Consider the following 21154-nt stretch of genomic DNA (forward strand, 5'->3'; position numbering starts at 1 on the left):
GATGTTTTTCCAGACCACATTCCATGCTATTCCAGCATATTTGGTTTCTATGTTATTTTTCCTTTCATCGGCCACAGCGGCCGGCTGAGGCTTCCCGCCAACAGTAGCTGTAGAGAAGAGGCTGCGGTACAAGTAAGTATCTGCCGCATACCAGTACTGCCAGCTGTTGAAGAGTCAACCCCCGTATACTGTTAACAGGAGGAACAGAATAATTTAAACCAACATAAGCATTCATATGAAGCATGTTCCGGCTATATTCACCCCTTTCAGCACATGGCGTATTTCGAAACTGGACTTATATTACAGGAGGACATCCTGCACGAACATGCAGAAGTGGAGACAGGGAAAGAGAGCGAGATTAGGGGAGAGCTTAGCGGTTTAATTCCGCAGGCGCCCTGTTTGAAATAAACCCTTAATTTCCGGCCTCGCGCCACCGCTGCGCCTATTCGTCGCAGTGTGGAAACAAGCGCCCCAAATGAGGCCACTTTCTCAGGTAACGGCGCCGTAAAGCCGGCGCGGCCCTGCATCAGCTCTGGCCTGCATAATTCGGCCCATCGCGCCGCCAGTTAGGGGGCTCAAGCGCAGCTGTAGTCAGGCGCCGCTCGCAGGACATAAAAAGAAGAAAAGAAATCGCCTGTTCATGTGCGCCTGAGAGTCATTCTTGAGCAGACAAAGAGCCGGAAGTCCAAACGCGTCGCCTCAGTTCACAACCCGTGTGACGTAACTGTCCGGAAAATGCAAGCTCGTTGCGCAGGGCTTTTACGTACATGGGCGGGAGTTTATTGCTCATATCTCCAGTTGTCGCGCATTTCCACCCATTAGACGCGCCCAGTCAGATCTAGACAATACGCGGTGTGTCGCAGTTTCGTTAGGACTGCTTTTGGAAAATTCCAAACTGCGATGATATCCCGTGGGGAGTTGCGGCTATACGATCCGTGGAGTTTAAACAGTAGCCATGCAGAAGGTCAAAGCGCTACCATCGCTGCAGCATCCATCCTGGCTATTTTGTTCCCTCTGACACAATGGTCCAACCCACAAAGCAAAGATCGTAAACGTGTTTTTGGCCACCAAATGAATCGCTGGCCTGGGTCACCTACCGTATTTACCGGATTTGGCACCAGCCGCATTCTGGTTGTTCCCCAAATTGAAGTCGGCAGTGAAAGGATACTGCAAAGACGCAATTGAAGACTTACAAGAAAACTGTATTCCAGTGCTACACTGAAGCGCCAAAGAAACTGGTACTAATATCGTGTAGGGCTCCCGCGAGCACGCGCAGAAGTGCCGCAGCAGGACGTGGCATGGACTCGATGTCTGAAGTAGTGCTCGAGGGAATTGACAGCATGAATCCTGCAGGGCTGTCCACAAATCTGTAAAAGTACGAAGGGGTGGAGATGTCTTCTGAACAGTATGTTGCAAGGCATCCCGAATTCGCTCAATAATGTTAATGTCTAGGAAGTTTCGTGGCCAGCGGAAATGTTTAAACTCAGAAGTGTGTTCCTCGAGCCACTCGAGACGTGTGGGCTGTCGCATTGTCCTGCTGGAATTGCCCAAGTCTGTCGGAATGCACAATGGACATAAATCGATGCAAGTGGTCAGACAGGATGCTTACGTACCTGTCACCTGTCAGATCTAGACGTATCAGTTCTCCTATATCACTCCAATTGCATACACTTCACACCATTACAGAGCCTCCATCAGATTGAATAGTCCCCTGCAGGCATGCAGCGTTCATGGATTCATGAGGTTGTCTCCATACCCGTACATGTCCATCCACTCGATACAATTTGAAACGAGACTTGTCCGACCATGCAACATGTTTCCAGTCATGAACAGCCCGATGTCGGTGTTGGCGGGTCCAAGCGAGACCTAAAGCTTTGTGTCGTGCAGTCATCGAGGGTAAAAGACTGTACCTTAGGCTTCGAGCCCGTATCGATGTTGTTTCGTTGAATGGTTCACATGCTGACACTTGTAGATGGCCCAGTCTTTAAGTCTACAGCAGTTTGTGAAAGGATTGCGCTTCTGTCACTTTGAACGATTCTCTTCAGTCGTCGTCAATCTTGCAGGATCATTTTCCGGCCGCAGCGATGTCGGAAATTTGATATTTTACCGGATCCCTGATATTCACGGTACACTCGCGAAATGATCATACGGACAAATCCCCACTTCATTGCTATCTCGGAGATTCCTGTCCCATCGCTCGTGCGCCGACTATAACACCACGTTCATACTTAAATCTTGATAACCCGCTATTGTAGCAGCACTAACCGGTCTAATAACTGCGCCAGACACTTGTCTTATATAGGTGTTACCGACCGCAGCGCCGTATTGTGCCTGTTTACATATCACCGCATTTGAATACACATACCTATACCATTTTCTTTAGTGCTTCAGTGTAAATGCAGTTGTAAAACAGGGCTACAGCGACTGTTTCAAAACGCTTTCAGCTGTGTACTGATTCAGGGAGAGATGATTTTGAATAATGCTGTGGTTTTGTGAACATAATCCATAATTTTATTTTTCATAGCCACAATCACAATTGAACTGGGTCATCGTGTATACTCTGCCTAACCAAAAAAGTAAAGCACCCAGAATTGGAGCAGGAAGGCAAATAAAATTTCACGAGTTGACATTGTATGTGTTGTTACTTCAGTGAGTATGAAGTAGTCAAATTCACAAGAAGTTGGCAATATGAAGCCATTTATCAGTACGACGTTGAATCACCTCTGGCCTGGATGTTTGTACAGATGCAGGTGTCATAAAGCCTAGGAGTTTGACAGAGTACCGGCACTGAAAGATGTAAATCGAAACAACGCCACGGGAATAGATAACGTAGCATCAGAACTACTGATAGCCTTGGGAGAGACAGCCATGACAAAATGCTTCCATCTGGTGAGCAAGATGTATGAGACACGTGAACCCCCCCCCCCCCCCCCCCCCCCAGACTTACAGAAGAATGTATGAGTTCCAGTTCCAAAGAAAGCAGATGCTAACAACTGTGAATATTACCTAACTGTCGGTGTAATAAGTCATGATTCCAAAAGTTCTAACACGAATTATTCACAGAACAATGGAAAAACTGGTGGAAGGTGGCCTCGTGGGGGGTGGTGGGTCAGTTAGGATTCCGGAGAATTGTAGGAACTCGCGAGGCAATACTGACCCTATGACTTACCATAGAAGATCGATTATTCGCAAACGTACGTTTCTAGCGTTTGTAGACTTTGAGAAAGCTTTTGACGATGCTATATGGAATACTCTTTCAAATTCTGAAGGTAACAGGAGTCAATCAGTGAGCGGAAGACTGTTTACAATTTGTACAGAAACCTGATGGCATATGGCAGTTAAGAGTCAAGGGGCATGAAAGGGAAGCAGGGGTTGCGAAGGGAGCCTATCCCCGATGCTATTCAATCTGTATATTGAGCAAACAGTAAAGGCAACAAAAGAAAAATGTGGCGTAGGAATTAAAATCCATGGAGAAGAAATAAAAACTTCGAGATTTGCCGATGACATTGTAATTGTCAGAGACGGCAAAGGGTTTGCAAGAGCAGTTCAGCGGAATGGACGGTGTCTTGAAAGGAGGGTATAAGATGAACGCGAACAAAAGCAAAAAGAGGATAATAGAATGTAATCGTATTAAATCAGGTGATGCTCAGGGTATTAGAAACGACACTTTAAGTAGTAGATGAGTTTTGCTATTCGGGAAGCAAAATAACTGATGATGGTCGAAGTAGGGAGGATATGAAACGTAGACTGGCGGTGGCAAGGAAAGCGTTTCTGAAATAGAGAAATTTGTTAATATCGAGTGTAGACTTGAGTGTCAGGACGTTGATTCTGAAAGTATTTGCATGGAGTGTAGCCATGTATGGAAGTGAAACACGAACGATGAACAGTTTTGACAAGAAAAGAATGGAAGATTTTGAAATTGGTGAAGATTAAATGAGTAGATCACGTAGCTAATGAGGAGATCGTGAATAGAATTGGGAGACCTCAATTTGTGGCACAACTTAACTAGAAGAAGGGATCGATTGGTAGAACATATTCTGAGGCATCAAGAGATCACGAATTTAGTATTTGAGGGAAGCGTGGAGGGTAAAAATCGTAGAGGAAGACCAAGAGATGAATACACTAAGCAGATTCAGAAGTATGTAGGCTGCAGTAAGTACTGGGAGATGAAGAAGCTTGCATAGGATAGAGTAGCATAGAGAGCTGCATCAAACCAGCCTTTGAGCTGAACAGAACAACAAAGCCATTGTTTCCTCTCCTGAGGCAAACTGGCCCCCTAATAGTTAGAACTGGACCTTCATCTGCTGGATACTAGCGCTGTTATGGAGTTGATGGCAGATCTGGTCCCAGACATGCTCAGGGGATCTTGCCATGCGATTGACCCACACACAGACAACTTTTGAAGGCGCGACATGAAGTAGTGCAGGGGGCTTGCTACCACGACGTAAACTTAGTGAGACTTAAATCACTGCTGAATAGGTTGCTAGAATAACTAGTAAGTCGATGTTCAAGAATTGTTTATTGGCGTATTTCAGACACAGTCCGTCAACAGAGCATCAAAAAGAAGCCTTCATACGAAGTACGGGGCGTGTGTCAACCGTCAGTATCAGAACTCTGAGTAAAGAGTTTTGTATCTGATGTTCTGGCGATGGATTATGTCCGCAATTCGTCAATAAATAATAATTTTTTAAAAGCAAGTGACCAGTTATTCTAGCGACCTACAGAGCAGTGGCAGAAGTCTTCTCAGGTTAAAAAAGTTACGCACAATTTGAAGACACATGTACCATGCGTGGACAGGCATTGTCCTGTTGAAAACTGGCAGCACCATACTGTCGCAAGATACGTAATACATGGAGATGCAGGATGTGTACTGTCGTGTTGTGAGACTTCTCGCAGTCATTACCAGCAGTGCTTTGAGGTCGTACCCGATAGCTCCCCACAGCAAGACGCCAGGGGTGGTGTGAGTTGCCAGAACCTTGGATGAATGGGACCTCTGCACAGGTCGCCATTAAACTGGTCGACAGTGGTCAAGCGGGGTAGTGCAATGAGGTGACATTCACCGCCAGTCCGTACTCCTCGATCACAGCACTACTCCAGACGCAGCCGTTTGCGTTGTGTTAACGGCAGCCTATACACATGGGACGGTAGCTGCCTGTTCCGCCTGCTGACTGCCTCCGGGATGACGCAGAATTTTGCAGGGAGTCAATTAATTGTTCTCGGAAGGCAGGCGCAGGTGTGTAGTAGTTACGGTGTGGTTCATGGACAGTATGGCTGTCCTCCCTTGTGGTGATCAGACGTGGTTGACTGGATGATTGATGGGGAGTGCGCCTGCCGTCACATTTCCATGCAGTCAGGCCACTGCCTCATCAGAATACCCAACAAATTTGGATGTTGCAAGATTCGACCAACCGGGCCAAATGGAAGCCCAAAATGAGGCTCTTCTGTCAGTGTCACATGCCACGTAAGTGGCGTCCCCGTATTCTTCAGGGACCACTCAACATCAGACTCTGTTCACGCACCTTACATACCCTACCAGACGTGGTAATAACACTAAAGACGAACAACGCTATAGTGCACTCAGATGGCCGTTTCACTTCTGTCAGCATATTTCAACTTACGGCAAGAAAAAAGGAATAAAAGTGAGATAGTGTTAATACTTTCATCCTTCTTTACCTCCTCTGCATTACTGCAGATGACGTGTCACTGAGCTCATTTGTACTGTGCATGCAGTACACGTGAGGTGCCTGTTGTTTCCACTGCCCTGTGTGGAATACATAAGTTCTTGTACACTTCACTAACCTACTGTCTTCATGATGATGATGATGATGATGATGATGATGATGATGATGATGATGATGATGATGATGATGATGATGATGATGATGATGATGATGTCCCCAGCGCAGAAAACAGCACGCAGGTCGTAGATTCTTTTTCTTGAGGCTGAAATTAACTTCGCAAGGAACTGCTGCTACGAATAAACTATAACTCATTTAGGTGCCACTCGCGTTTTTATTGATATAGACACGAGAAACTATTCTTGATCACAACGTATTGCACATATTCTTCCACAGTCATTATATCTGGCTAAAGTAACATGAAATACATCCTGCCGCAGACAACATGTCTGTCTACTGAAACCGTCAGAACTGGAGAATAAAATTACATGAATCAAATACTACTATTACAGACATGTCTGTACATAGCGACGGTCGTAACTGTAGTAAATAAATATGCATGAAACAAATACTGCTATAACAGGCGACATGTCTGTCTACTGGAACGGTCAGAACTGGAGAGCCGGACTGCCCGAGACACTTCGCGCGCCAAGCCAGCAAGGCGTGACCCGAACGCCACCGAAGTGCATTGGCAGAAAATATCGTCAATCTTTTGTTTTAGTAATACTTTGATTTTAATAATTTTGAAATGGCTGATTGATAGCTGGCTTTTGAGAGATGTTTATTTAAAAAAATGAAGTAATTTGGATGACAGGTTTAATTAATAATAGCAAGTTTAACGTTTTGGCACCCTACCGCCGAACACAGCCGCCAATCACAGAGCAGCAGCATCGTGCAGGCGGTCTTTCGCACGGGAATGATACTGAATCTAACATCTGTCACCGGTACCTCATCCCACACTGCGTCATCTCTATGCTTATTGCATCTCCACCGCCCTGGAAGTAGCTTCCTGGAGCCTAATATGATGGCTGAATAAGCCAGAAATATTACAAACTCTATTTACATACCCCTGATGATGTGTACATGTTCGAAGTTACGTGGACATCCGAACATCTGTGTGTTTGACTTTCATTGTCAGGCAGTGTGTAAATCTGCATGTAGCGGAGTCGGCGAAACAATAAGTCCCTTACAGCTGTAGTGGAGTTGGCAAGCGCCTGCTTCGTGCGTCTCACTGAACTAGTCATGTCAGATGGTTTTATGCACGTCTCCATGGCAGCTCCGCAGATGTCAACTGTTTTCTTGTACAGCCGTTGGCGCTTCGCAATTCGAAGCTGGCAACAGCGTTGCCAACTGTCAGCAGACTTCTCTCGCCGACACTACTGTAGCAACTAGCTCTCACAAAGACACTTGACCGATTAGGCGTCTTCTATTCCCTTCACAATGATAAGATTAAAAAAAAAAATGGTTCAAATGGCTCTGAGCACTATGGGACTTAACACCTGAGGTCATCAGTCCCCTAGAACTTAGAACTACTTAAACCTAACTAACCTAAGGACATCACGCACATCCATGTCCGAGGCAGGATTTGAACCTGCGACCGTAGGGTAGGGGTCGCGTGGTTCCAGACTGAAGCGCCTAGAGCCGCTCGGCTACAACGTCCGGCTAAGATTTTAAGATCACTGCCCGGACATAAGTTTTCTAAAGCAGTGCGACGCAGTTTTGAAAAGGAAAAAAAAAACTCGAAAATATCGTTTGTGACTGAGAATTTTCGGGTGCTTTGAAGTGCAAAAACTTTCCGAGCTCGTTAACATATCTGAGTAGTGTAAAAGTCCGGTATCTGTAAAGTCGCTAGTTCGATTAACAAACAGCGACGATTTTTTCTTTCATTTAAATTCTGTGCTAATTATCAATTAACAAATAGTGAATCGTAATTTTTAATAAAAATAAAATTTTATTTTTAATTACTAGTCGTGTGAAAATAAAACTGAGAAAAAAGGAGAACTGAAGCGTTTGAGACAACGTGCTATGAGGAGGATGTTGACTATTAGGTGGACGGGTAAGAAGTCAGGCTCTCCACAGAATTGGCGAGGAGAGGAACATGAGGAAAACAGTGATAAGGAGGGACATGCTTTAAGGCATGAGGGCAGGAACTGCAGGGAAGACAGTCCGTCGTATTTAGAGATGAAGAGGTTGCCACAGGAGAGGATTTCCCGGCAGGCCACATCAAGATCAAAGCCGCATCAAAATAGGCGGAAGATGGATGACCCCCCCCCCCCCCCCCCCAAGAGAACGAAAATAAATTAGATACTGTTCTCATAGGGATCGTGAGGACAGTGTGTGATTAATTACAGTGCATACAAAGGCGTTAACAATCCTTCTTCGAAGAATCCCTGGTACAATAATACCCTCCTGTCATACACACCTTCTTTGGTTTGCAGACGTAAATGTAAAAGTGAAAATAATCGTTTCCCAGCCGTAATCACTTTTCCAAATCAGAAATTGTTCAAAGAAAGCGTTTCTTTAGATGCCTTAATTGTTTGGTTTGGGTGGTTGGGAGAATTGTTACATTTTTCCGATAGGGCCTTTTCTGACCACATGCGATTTCCGAAAGTCAATCTATTAAGACTTTGACATTAATTAACGACGATACTGTTGACCCAATAAAAACAGTAGAGAAAATCTCCTCTGGAAATTATCATGTACAGACTGCAGACGAGGAAACAGCCCTAATTTTGTTTTCAGATGACACAAGTATTGTAATAAATAGTATGTCGAGTGTAGTTCTAGAAAGATCTGCTAATGATATGTTCATGGATATTAATAAATGGTTTAAAGCCAACCCACTGACATTAAACTTCGAAGAGACTCATACTATATGCAATTCAGAACCTGTAAGAGGTTACCACCCAGCATATGCATAAAGTATGAAGAACAAATAGAAGAGGTTGACGGTCTTAAATTCCTGGGATTACAACTTGATAATAAATTCAGTTGGGAGGAGCACACCACAGAACTGCAGAAACGCCTTATCAAATCTGTATTTGCAATTAGAGTGTTAGCTAACATAGGCGACATAAAAATGAAAAAGCTTGCATACTTTGCCAACTTTCATTCCATAATGTTATATGATATAATATTTTGGGGGTAACTCTTCAAGTCAAACAAGTTTTCAGAGTCCAAAAGCGTGTAATACGCATTATTTGTGGAGTAAATTCACGGACGTCTTGTAGAAACCTCTTCAAAGAACTGGGTATACTAACTACTGCCTGTCAGTATATTTACTCCTTAATGAAATTTGTCCTAAATAATATCTCGTTTTCCAACAAACAGCTCAGTTCATACATAACAATACCAGGAACAAAAATGATCTGCACAAGGACTTAAAAGCACTGACTTTAGTTCAAAAAGGGATACACTACTCAGGAACACTCATCTTCAATAAGTTGCCATCAAACATAAATTTAGTTACAAATAAAGATCAGTTTAAAAGGAGCCTGAAAGTCTTACTAGTGGCCAACTCCTTCTAATCCATTGACGAATTTTTTAATAGAAACAAATGATGTATTATATATATTCATGCTATTAGTATTGTTATTTCAGCTTTAAAAAATTGGCATGTTCCACATCCACGAGGGTCTCCACAGCACGAATCTATGGAACGAAAAACTTATCTAATCTAACGGATACAGTAGGACGTACCCTCTGCCATGCATTTCAGTGTTTTGCAGAATGTGACGTATTTTCGCGCCAACGGCCCTAGTTTACACGTGTAAACAGTCGGCTAGAACATCGATTTGTAATGACTTACGTGAATTATGTTAACATTGGTAACATTTCATACAATTTACAATCATTGATGATTTACAATCATTTCATACAATGATCTCACGACATGCAGAGCTTAACAATCGTTTGATGTTACTGTACTTCTAATGTGTAAAGGCCTACTTTTGACGATGACCTGAATAAATCTCGGAGGATTTTAATGTTTGACGTGTGTTGAAGCAATATGTTTTGCAGTACCACTTGAAAACTGCTCAAAGACGTAAATTACAATAGTGAACGCAAATTTCCATTACAAACTGCGAGGACGTGTAGAGGATAGTGAGTATGTAATATTTTAAATAGGAACCCAGGTTTCAGGCGTGTAATGCGTCCACGTCTGCCTGGGGGGGAGTAGAAATTCTGAGTTGCTTGTCCAGGTATGCATTAGGGCAGACAGCATGACGTGTAATAATGTAGGTGCAGTATGCTGGGTTCTTTTTGATATAATGTAAACACGTAATACACGTATGTACATAATACAAACAAATGTGCTTAAGTGACAAATGAACGTTTCGTTAGGTTTTCTTTCGAATTATTACCCAGTAATTGAACTGCGTAACGCCTAATTCAATTCCTCAAGCAGAAGTGGATAAGTTAAACGTCTGTGTTGAAACCTTCCTAGAACGGAAACGTTATGTTTCCAGACAAGATTTCCGGTTCCGAACATATGTACTGGCTCCCCTGTACAAGTCCTAGAAGCTTGTAACTGGAATTTCCGAACACCGTGTATTCTGTGTGTAGGTATAAATGATTCTATATGCATTGCGCAGTCACGCTGTATATGTTAATGGAAGTGTGAGATTGGTGTTGTAATTGGGCACGTGTTCCAGTTCGAGAATTCTTTTGCAGAGGGGAGAAATATTAATTTTCTTCAGGGCTAGTTTGCAGATGACACGTCGTCAAAAGACAAAAAAGAGCCCAAAATCCGGTGTGTAATAATGCAATCCATTTAGCAATATAATTTTAAGACTAGCGTCTAAACAAAGCAAATTGCACATATTGTAATTTTCGGCCTACAGTTACTATAAATTTCGTATTGTTTTTTGCAGAAATAAAAATTTGAATCACAGAAGATGACACATAGGTGTGGAAACATATCTGGGTAAATACAAAAATAAACAAATTGCCTTTGCATAAGGCTGATTCTCAAAACAACCTAATTTCATCGTCTAATTGAAACGAAATGGCGACTGTGCTGACTAAACCATAAACTGTGTCAGCTGTTTTCAAAGTGCCATATGTAACTGCGTTGACAAATCCGCCTCAGACCTTAACGTGTAAACATGACAGAGAAATAAGGTTTTCGACTAGCAGATGCCACATGTAAACGTAAATCCTGGTACGAACCGTGTAGAAATACAGTACACAGGCTTCAGTCGCTGTCATTTGTTTTCTTGCTGTCGTCTAAAGGTGTAGTTTTATTGATGAATAATTTTAAAAATGGATGCCTCCTGTGAGGTTTGAACTCACGACCCCTGGTTTACGAGACCAGTGCTCTACCACTGAGCTAAAGAGGCGCTACGAGGCTACGTGGCTTTCGCAGCTGTTGATATTGGTGGCTGCGCGACCGTTATGGACAGATTTAGATATTGTGTATTTCTATGTAATAAAATATATATATCCATAATTAAATCACTTCTTTGTGTAGCTCACATTGGTGTTTTGGATTATTACCGTATACCTTCATTAGACGTGTCTGCTGTTTGCTCAGCAGCGGATGGTATTTTGAATGCTGCGCTGTGCGGACAACACGTTGTTTCTCGCGTTGACAAACAGTTTATTCATTTATGCAACTGCCATACGTGCAAACGAGAAATGGAGATATTTCCCCCACGGCACATAGCCATAACGAAAAGCACCAGATGCTATTTTTATCGGAAGATAACGTTGACTCCGAAACCGTTGTGCGCAATATAATTAAACCTGGCAGTGACAATGGTACGCACGGCTCCATTGAACAAACGTTTGTATTTGTACGTTGTTAAATACGAGATAGGAAGCCCTGGTGGTCAATTCATGAATGCTTGCCTCGCAGATAACTAGCTCTTTCTGAAACTACAGAACGAAGAATTCCTTAAATTATCAAATGCCTGGCTTACATTACATATGTTTTTGGGTGGGGTCCGCCTTTATCGAAACATAATTTTTGTCCCAGACCTGTTTCACTGCAGTTGCAGTATCATCAGTGGATTATTGTATTTTATGACTTCTTACCACATGGTGTGGTTTTCTTGCTGTATTACGTTTTTACAATGTCTGTTTTTCTTTACAGTTTGTCATATTTTCTTTTTCCCTCTTCTTCGTCACTGTCAGGTTCTGAGTATTGAGTTGTCAACGTCACTGTTTACCTGTTGTAAAAACAAGATGGCTTGCCTTAACGGTAATTCATTATACATTAATTTTGGAAAGACTCTGGACATTGTTTTAAGTTTGTCCAATGTTGACGAGTGTTCATTTTGAACTGGCTTTCGCCTTCGCTCACAACAAACACCGAAGCAATAAAAGTATCGGTTGTAATCATCCAGGATTGGTGTTTGGAATAGCGCAATTAAAGATGGGAAATTTAAAAATTCAGACTGCATATCGCGGTCGGATAACAGCTCTTTGCTGATCAAAAAAATCCTCGCACTACTTCTTCGAATGACTGCAGGTTCAGGTTGTACAATAAGAGAAATATTGAAAATTAGTAATAAAGTCACGTCGATGTGTTGCGTCTCTTCCAAAAGAAGCTGAAAAAATGAAAATAGCAGCGCAATGATTATTAACATAAATTGTACACTATTATTGCAAAAAAGTCACATTTTGAATGAAAGGTAGGTTAGTATATTAGAAACTATTCAGAGCTACAGAAAACGATGCTTAGTAGGGTGACCATATTTTCTTCGGACGAAAGTGGGGACTTTCATACATTTTCTTGGCAAAAAAAGGGACAATTTTTATTTCTCGTTAAATATCACCTTTAATGGTAACATTTCTTCTTCCTCTGCATGTATAACCTTCACTGTTATTTAATCATATTTCTTCGAAGATGAAATTTCATTCAGCAACTCAGGTTTGCCTAATAGGTATGAATAGAAATCAGTGCAACTGTATTTAGTGAAGTTTAAACAGTTCAGTAAAATACACTTAACGCTCCTCTATTCCTCTCCACTGTGACGATAGTAAGCTGAAAACTTTGAGATGATACTGAATGACTGTATAACATGAGAAAGATAATTGGAAATTGTTTCAGACTTTTCGTTCTGCAGTTCATCCAGATCCGGCAGTTTCGTCTGCAGTCCACCCTCACTTACAGAAAATACTGAACTATCACAGGAAAAATTTTCTGATGTCCATGGTTGCTAGCATCAATAGATATTAAAAAGTATTTTGCACTGTTTACAGCAGCTACTACCTGTTTCTGGGAATGCGGAGCTATAACATTGTTGATAATTGCTTCAACTTTGTTCTTCCACACGAAACATTTTCTGCAATCTTACAATCAGGAAAATTTTTTTGTGTAGTTGAACGCTGCAGTCATTAGAACGATAGCTTTGGTGGTGTGTAACAACATGGAATGACAGGGTTCCTTCTGCTGCAGCTACGTTTTTCTGTTCCTGTGTATTTGAAGTTACAAAATATCTCGTCATTTTTTGCGAGGAACCTGCCGATCGAAGATTCTTCATGTGTTTCTCTGATTCCATGTGATGCTTGAGATGTGCAGCACCACCATGAGACACGGATACAGCACAGTTACATACGTTACATTTTGCTGAACAGTCATTGTCTGTAGCAGTAAAGCAAGGAAATTTCCTCTGAAGCTCTTCCGAAAACTTTGATTTTCGTTTCGGCATCGCCACGACGTGCTAGCACTTCACAAAACTGAGTGCTTACAACAATGGCAAGCAAAAGCAAATAAGAGTACGCAACAATTACAGTGCTTAAGCTGTACATTATCAGGGGGTACCAACGTACGGAATGTCAGTTTCAATTGATAGTTTATAAAATCGACACTCAGAAAATATTTTAACCACTTTGTAAATGTCTGAAAATATTCCTTGAAAATCGGGACAAATTGCTTGTTTAAAAAAATAAGTCGGGACAAATTTTTGAGCCTAAAAAAAAAAACAAGACAATCCCAATTAATCGGGACGTATGGTCACCCTATGCTTACGTGACAAGATGAGGATGGTAAAAGGCAAAAGTGAATAGCCAGGCATCTCTTAGCTGCCCTCGAAGAAAACTAGGAGGGCGCGCTACCTTTTTTTTTGGGGGGGGGGGAATGTAGATAGTGTAAGTATTTCCATATGAACACTCTGGTCCTTAATGGTTATATCAATTATACTTTCATTTACACAAGCATACGCAATTTTGTACGTAAAAAATAAGGTACTAGTAAGGAGGTCTTAACTTCTGCTCAACTCCTTGGTACAGTTTATAAAGAGAGTAACGTAAAAAATCGGACAATGATACTTTTTACTTCGTAGCATCATAACAAAACAAAAGTATGACCAACTGTTATGTTATTTGCCTTGTAAAAATGCTCCAAAGATATTGCCACACTACGGTATTTCATGAGTTAGTACACAGTCAAATTACATTATATACATTATACAGGGTGTATCAAAAAGAATCATGCGGTTTGCCACATCTATATTTCTGAAACTAATAAACATGTACGATGAATTTTATTTCTTGATGAACGGGAGACTCAGTCTTTCTTCATGTATGTTCGATACGCCCTCTTTAGATTCACGGCATATGTCAATGCGGTATTCAAATTGTTCCCACACTACAGCGAGCATGTCTTGAGTTACATCTTCCACAGCTGCAGTTGCGCGATGTCCCAGTTCATTAATTATTGTTGGTAACGGAGGCGCACAATCTTTCATAAACCCTCAGAAGAAATACTCTGTCAGGTTCAGTGGCCTTGGAGGCCAATAATGTAAGACTGAATCATTTGGTCCAGTGCGGCCGATCCATTGTCCAGTAATCCTTTGATTTAAACATTCTCGCACTTCCAGATTCCACTGTGAGGTGCCTCATTCTGTTCGTAAATGAAGTCCTTCGAATCAGTCTTCAACAGTGGGAAAAGAAAAGTTCTCAAGCATATAGAGATACGTGCTTCCTGTAATCGGCAGAGGAATACGGATCACACACCTTTTCCGGTGAAACTGCACAAAACACGTTAAATTTTGGAGAGTCTCTCATGTTGTAAAATTTCGTGTGGTTGTTCCGTACCATATATTCTCACATTATGACGTTACGCCTTTGCAGTTAACTTAAATGTTTTCTCGTCACTAAACACTAAACGTGGAAAAAAAAAACAGTCACCCTCCATCTTGCCAAGAACGAAATTACAGAACTCCAAACGTTGTTGTCACCTTCACGAAGAGGTGCAGTAGCTGGATTTTGTATGGTTTCATGTGTAAAAGTCGACGCAACACACGCCAGACGGACACTGGGGGCAAGTTGAGGTGCACGGCAAACGGATTTCTACGGACTCCATGTGAAACTGTGGCGGATGCGTTCGACGTCTGTCAGAACTGCTGTTACCTAGCGGGAGCAATGAAAACTAGTTTGTTTGCTCTTTCCAATAGTACGCTGTTCACGCACATTGAGTATCTCAAATAACTTAACAGATACGATTTTTGAAATCAGATTATTCTTTTTGATACATCAATACATCAAGTATAATGGAGGAGGCACAATACTTGTAACTAGACAGACTAAAATACTATTTCTAACATTAGCATTTAAAAACATTCGGATTCCTTCCGTCCGAATCTTCGATTGCAGTATAACCTCAGAAAGACGCAGAAAATCACACACACAATATCCCCAAAAACATTCGTGTAAACGAGTGCAGAAGTGTACTTGAAGATATGAATAAATTCTCGAAACGTGCTTTGTCAAGCGTGACAAATTAAGTAACTGGTGCAACTTTCATTATTTAAATTTTTCCTGAAACATCGAATATGATGAACGAAATTACATTACACACTCTTCCATTAAATGTTGTTGTTGTCGTCGTCTTAAGTCCTGAGACTGGTTTGATGCAGCTCTCCATGCTACTCTATCCTGTGCAAGCTTCATCTCCCAGTAACTACCGCAACCTACATCCTTCTGAATCTGCTTAGTGTATTCATCTCTTGGTCTCCCTCTACGATTTTTACCCTCCACGCTGCCCTCCAATACTAAATTGGTGATGCCTTGATGCCTCAGAACATGTCCTACCAACCGATCCCTTCTTTTAGTCAAGTTGTGCCACAAGCTCCTCTTCTCCCCAATTCTATTCAATACCTCCTCATTAGTTATGTGATCTACCCATCTAATCTTCAGCATTCTTCTGTAGCACCACATTTCTAAAGCTTCTATTCTCTTCTTGTCCAAACTATTTATCGTCCATGTTTCACATCCATACATGGCTACACTCCATAATACTTTCAGAAACGACTTCCTGACACTTAAATCTATACTCTATGTTAACAAATTCCTCTTCTTCAGAAACGCTTTCCTTGCCACTGCCACTCTAGATTTTATATCCTCTCTACTTCGACCATCATCAGTTATTTTGCTCCCTAAATAGCAAAACTCCTTTACTACTTTAAGTGTCTCATTTCCTAATCTAATTCCCTCAGCATCACCCGACTTAATTCGACTACATTCCATTATCCTCGTTGTGCTTTTGTTGATGTTCATCTTATATATGCCTTTCACGACACTGTCCATTCCGTTCAACAGCTCTTCCAAGTCCTTTGCTGTCTCTGACAGAATTACAATGTCATCGGCGAACCTCAAAGTTTTTATTTCTTCTCCATGGATTTTAATACCTACTCCGAATTTTTCTTTTGTTTCCTTTACTGCTTGCTCAATATACAGATTGAATAACATCGGGGGGAGGCTACAACCCTGTCTCACTCCCTTTCCAACGACTGCTTCCCTTTCATGCCACTCGACTTGTATAACTGCCATCTGGTTTCTGCACAAATTGTAAATAGGCTTTGGCTCCCTGTATTTTACTCCTGCCACCTTCAGAATTTGAAAGAGAGTATTCCAGTCAACACTAAATGTTTAACACAGTACTTCAAGTGTTACTTTTAAAATCTGCAGTATAGTGCACTAAGCACGAATTACCCAGATTTTATTCAATTATTTGGCACTGTTCACGCAGCAGAACTTCAGCATCTGGCATAACGTTTCATTATTTACCACTAAGTCTATTCACAACGCATTCTGCAGACAGTATCCACAAATACGACCGAATGTATATGCGAAGCTATTCCTTGTACGACACGTAAGTGAGAAGGTTCACCTCTGCTTAAAATGGAGCACAAATTACCCAGTTTATAGTCAACCAGTGTTCCAAAATTAAAGCACTTAATGACTTCCGGCAACTGTAAACATAATTTCCAATGGTTTTTAACGTTTTGACATGGGTCACGTCAAAAATTTAATACATATCAAACTTGTGAAGTAATCAGAAGTTTGAAGTTTTTCATACACGAGAGTTTCATTCTTTAAAAAATTTGAGGTCTACTGGTTGTTAGTAAACAGGCCTCAGGCGACATCTGCATCTGACTGTGACAACTTGTAACAGAGGAAGGGGAGCGATATGATAACTGTGAACATAAGAGAGAAAAAAAGACCAAGCTCCTTGGTTACTGGTTATTGTTATGGTGGCTGTCCTGTAAGCAAATATCTGTTAATCACTTTGTTATGATCCGGGTTAGTTCCTATTACGTCCTATCATCCATCACTGTCACCTAAGATACGGCATTGTTTTGTGGAATAATTCTTCTAGAACAAAAAAGAAAACACTTATCTGCTAGAACAAGGCCGTACTGTGAAGTCGTAAAATTTCGTAACCAAAATACCTTATAGGTCTTACTTCAAACAGATGTATTTTTCTTATCTCTCTTCATGTACATCTGTCTCGTTCACATAAAAGACAGCTTTACCAGGTGTAGCCTAAGGCAGTCTTACATCACCGTAATACTCGTCAAACAAGAAAGACAGATATACCTTCAACCAGACTTAAGAAAAAGCGTAGTAGTTGCGAATATCCAGGCATAAAGCTTCTTAATAAATTACCTTCGCGACCATATCAAGTCTCACTAAATATAAAAAATAAAACCCAGAAGTAGATGAAAGAAAAGGCTTTCTACACATTCGAATTCGAAGATTTTGCGAAAGATGGTCTTAATTGCGAACGAATGATTGTGTGTAGTTTAATATATAGTATACATTGCAATACGGTATGTAACCATATTTTCTGTATTAATCCATACTCTAAAAATTATTTTCAGTATTATTAATGACTATATTGATTTCATGCAATTGCGTAAATATAGATGAGTTAATAACTAATGACGATAAATCTGTGAACTTAATTAAATGTAGTGCAAGGACCTAGCCAGCATACAAGGAATCTGGAGTTCAGTTACGAGGAGAGATTGCTGAATGTATCGCCTCTATCGGATTATTGCAGGATTGCCTGGCGCGCATATCAAGTATAACTTCCAGTATTTCGAGCTTATTCGAAGAACAGCGATGCGAAACTACATCTACGTCCATACTCTTCCAAAACACTTTGAAGTGCATGGCAAGGTGTACTTCGTATTGAACCACATATTAGTGTACCTCTAGGCAGGGATCCTGGAAATCGCATCTAGTCCGAAAACATTACCGTATTGCCGCGGAATGGATGTAAGCGAGATACTGGAAGTTAGTACCGCTGTGTCGCTTCTGCATTCCACAAACAGTAACGTTAACAAGAAAATCAGAAATTGGACTCCGCGCATGTGTTCTTTTTTAAGTAAGGTAACTGTTTCCACGGGCATAACTCGTGAACTGTCGTTGACTACATACCTTTTCCAAAATGCTGAAACACGATTTTGAATATACTGTAAAAATAGTCGGAACAAGAATTACGACTAAAGTCAATATCAAAGAGTATATACCGGTTTAAAACCGCCGATTATCCTTGGTTTCTTCGGCTACTGATGATTCATACAGAAGGCTGATACACATAAACAGCACACGTGTCTCTGACATGTCTGCAACAACCAGAAACCTATAACGTTTTGGTAGCTAGACTCCAGGAGTTAAGGTTGTAGATGTACAGTACGGCGCTAGAATTGTGAATTTCATAAATGAGATAGATTCACAATCAGACATGCGGGAGGTGAATTATTAGTTGTAGCAAAGACCGTAATAAAGAAGAGACCAGCTGGAAAGTTGCTGCCCATGACCACAGAAACACATTTAATGATGGTTACATTTGCATTCGTACTCTGCAAACTACCTTCCTTTCCTGTTAGACTCGCAGATATAGCGAAGCAAAACCGACTGTCCATATGCCTTGGTACTTCCCTAATTTCTCCTACTTTCGTGTTCGTTACGCGAAATGTATGTTGATGGCGATAGAATCGTTCTGCTGTCACCTTCAAATGTCGGTTCTCTAAATTTCCTCAGCAGTGTTATGTGAAAAAAGTCTTTGGCGCGTTTGTTCCGATATTTGACTAAAATAGCAAATGTAAAAAACGAAGTTGTCAGATAAATTTCTCTCATATTGAGCAGTGGGAGCAACGGTCGTCGTTGGTGGTGGCGCGAGTTCTTCCTACCGCATTTGATACTAATCTAAAAAGAATGCGATTATTTAGGAATAAAATTGACTCCTGAAATATTTACCAATTACGAACCTTAGTAATTTAACACGGCCATCAGTCCTGTGGAACTACTGACAGAAGCGAGAGCAGCAGACAAACAGTTCGGAGACAATGGTCAGACCAAACTTGCTCAAAACGATCACAAGTCACTCGCTGTTAAACGATCAGCAAATAATCTCAGGGACGCGATTTGCTTACAGCAGGATGAAATCAGTGGCTGAATGCGAATTGCATTCGACACATCGTCTAAATACCATGATCTGCTGAGCTCGCGGTTCCAGCTAGCTTTTCTGGAACAAATATTACAAAAACCATAATTCACGTACAACTTAACAACTGTGGGGAGGACATTTACTTATAAATGAAAACAAGAATGTAACACGTTTTTAACATATTCAATTTCACATCAGATTTATAACTACTACAGAGACACTTACACATCAATTTGCTCCGACGAGTTTGTTTTCTGAGAGACGCTTCGCTCCTCACTTTTCTCTTTAAACTTGTTGTTTTTGTCGTCGTCGTCGTCGTCGTCTATCGTTCAAAGACTGGTTTGCTGGAGCTCTCCACGCTGTTCTATCCTGTGCAAGTCTCTTCATCTCCGAGTAACTACTGCAACCCATATCCTTCTGAATCTACTTTGTATATTCGTTTCGTGGCTTCTCTACAATTTGTACCCCCCCCCCCCCCCCTCCACTTCCCTCCAATACTACATTGGCTATTCCTTGCTGCCTCAGAACGTGCCCTACCAAATGATCACTTCTAGTCAAATTGTGCCACAATTTCCTCTTCCCCTCACTTCCATTCATTACCTTCCAATTAGTTACGTGATCGTACCCATCAAATATTCAGCATTCTCTTGTGGCGCCACATTTCAAAAGTGTCTATTTCCTCCTTATCTAAACAGTTTATTTTCCATGTTTTACATCCATACATGGCTACATTCCACACAAGTACTATCAGTAAAAACTTCCTGACACTTAAACTTAGGCTCGATGTTAACATATTTCTCTTCTTCACAAACGCTTTCCTTGCCATCGCCAGTCTTTTATATCCTCTCTGCTTCGCCCATCACAATTATTTTGCTGCCCAAATAGCAAAACTCCTTTACTACTTTAAGTCTCTCATTTCCTAATCTAATTTTCTCAGCATCACCTGATTTAATTCGACTACATTCCATTATCCTCGTTTTGCTTTTGTTGTTCAACTTACATCTTCCATAAAGGAAGATATTGGCCATTCCGTTCAGCTGCTCTTGCAAGTCCTTTGCTGTCTCTGACAGAATGATGTCATCGGCAAACCTCAAGGTTTTTATTTTTTTCCCCTGGATTTTAATACCTACTGTAGTTTTTTCTTTTGCCTCCGTTACTGCTTGATTGCCTCCGTTACTGCTTGATTGCCTCCGTTACTGCTCGATCAATAAACAAACGGAATAACATCGGGGTAGGCTCAACACTGTCCAACTCCATTCTCAACCACTGCTTGCCTTTCGTGCCCCTCGACTTTTAAAACTGCCATCTGGTTTCTGTACAAATTGTAAATAGTCTTGAGTTCCCTGTATTTACCCTTGTCACCTTCATAATTTGAAAGAACGCATTCCAGTCAACATTGTCAAAAGCTATGCCCTAAAACATATGAATCTAAAACTCCTCCGATTCGTTTAAGCCACAGGCTTATTTACCTGGTATCGTTGGTCTTAATTTGCAGTTCATACGCGTTTAATTACATTTTTCTTAGACAACTTCAAATATTAAGATACTAATCAGTCTTGATTGCAAGAATTTATTAAAAACTAAAAATTCATGTCAGATGGTAACCGGTTTAGATTTTCTCAGAAATCTTCAGACCATGTCCCTGAAACTTTAAATATTAATATTCTTTGGAGGGAACAGGCGTCAAAATTACACACTTCACCTACATAATATGTACAGACTGAAGTAATCTCAGAGACTACAGCGGAAGATTGGTAAGTGTCGGAGAACACAGGTTTGTGAGCCTGGT

At 41.2% G+C, this 21154-nt stretch overlaps 1 long non-coding RNA gene and 1 other non-coding gene across 2 annotated transcripts in view; one reads left to right on the forward strand and one right to left on the reverse strand.

The window, feature by feature from the left end:
- The window catches only part of LOC126106848 (uncharacterized), a 230451-nt gene that overhangs the window by 116751 nt on the left and 92546 nt on the right, over positions 1–21154 (forward strand). The window lies entirely within an intron of this gene.
- Positions 10949–11020, reverse strand: Trnat-cgu (transfer RNA threonine (anticodon CGU)). Its single transcript has one exon. It is a non-coding gene; the product is annotated as a tRNA-Thr (tRNA).

This window comes from Schistocerca cancellata, chromosome 10 (assembly GCF_023864275.1).
Source record: "Schistocerca cancellata isolate TAMUIC-IGC-003103 chromosome 10, iqSchCanc2.1, whole genome shotgun sequence".
NCBI lineage: Eukaryota > Metazoa > Arthropoda > Insecta > Orthoptera > Acrididae > Schistocerca > Schistocerca cancellata.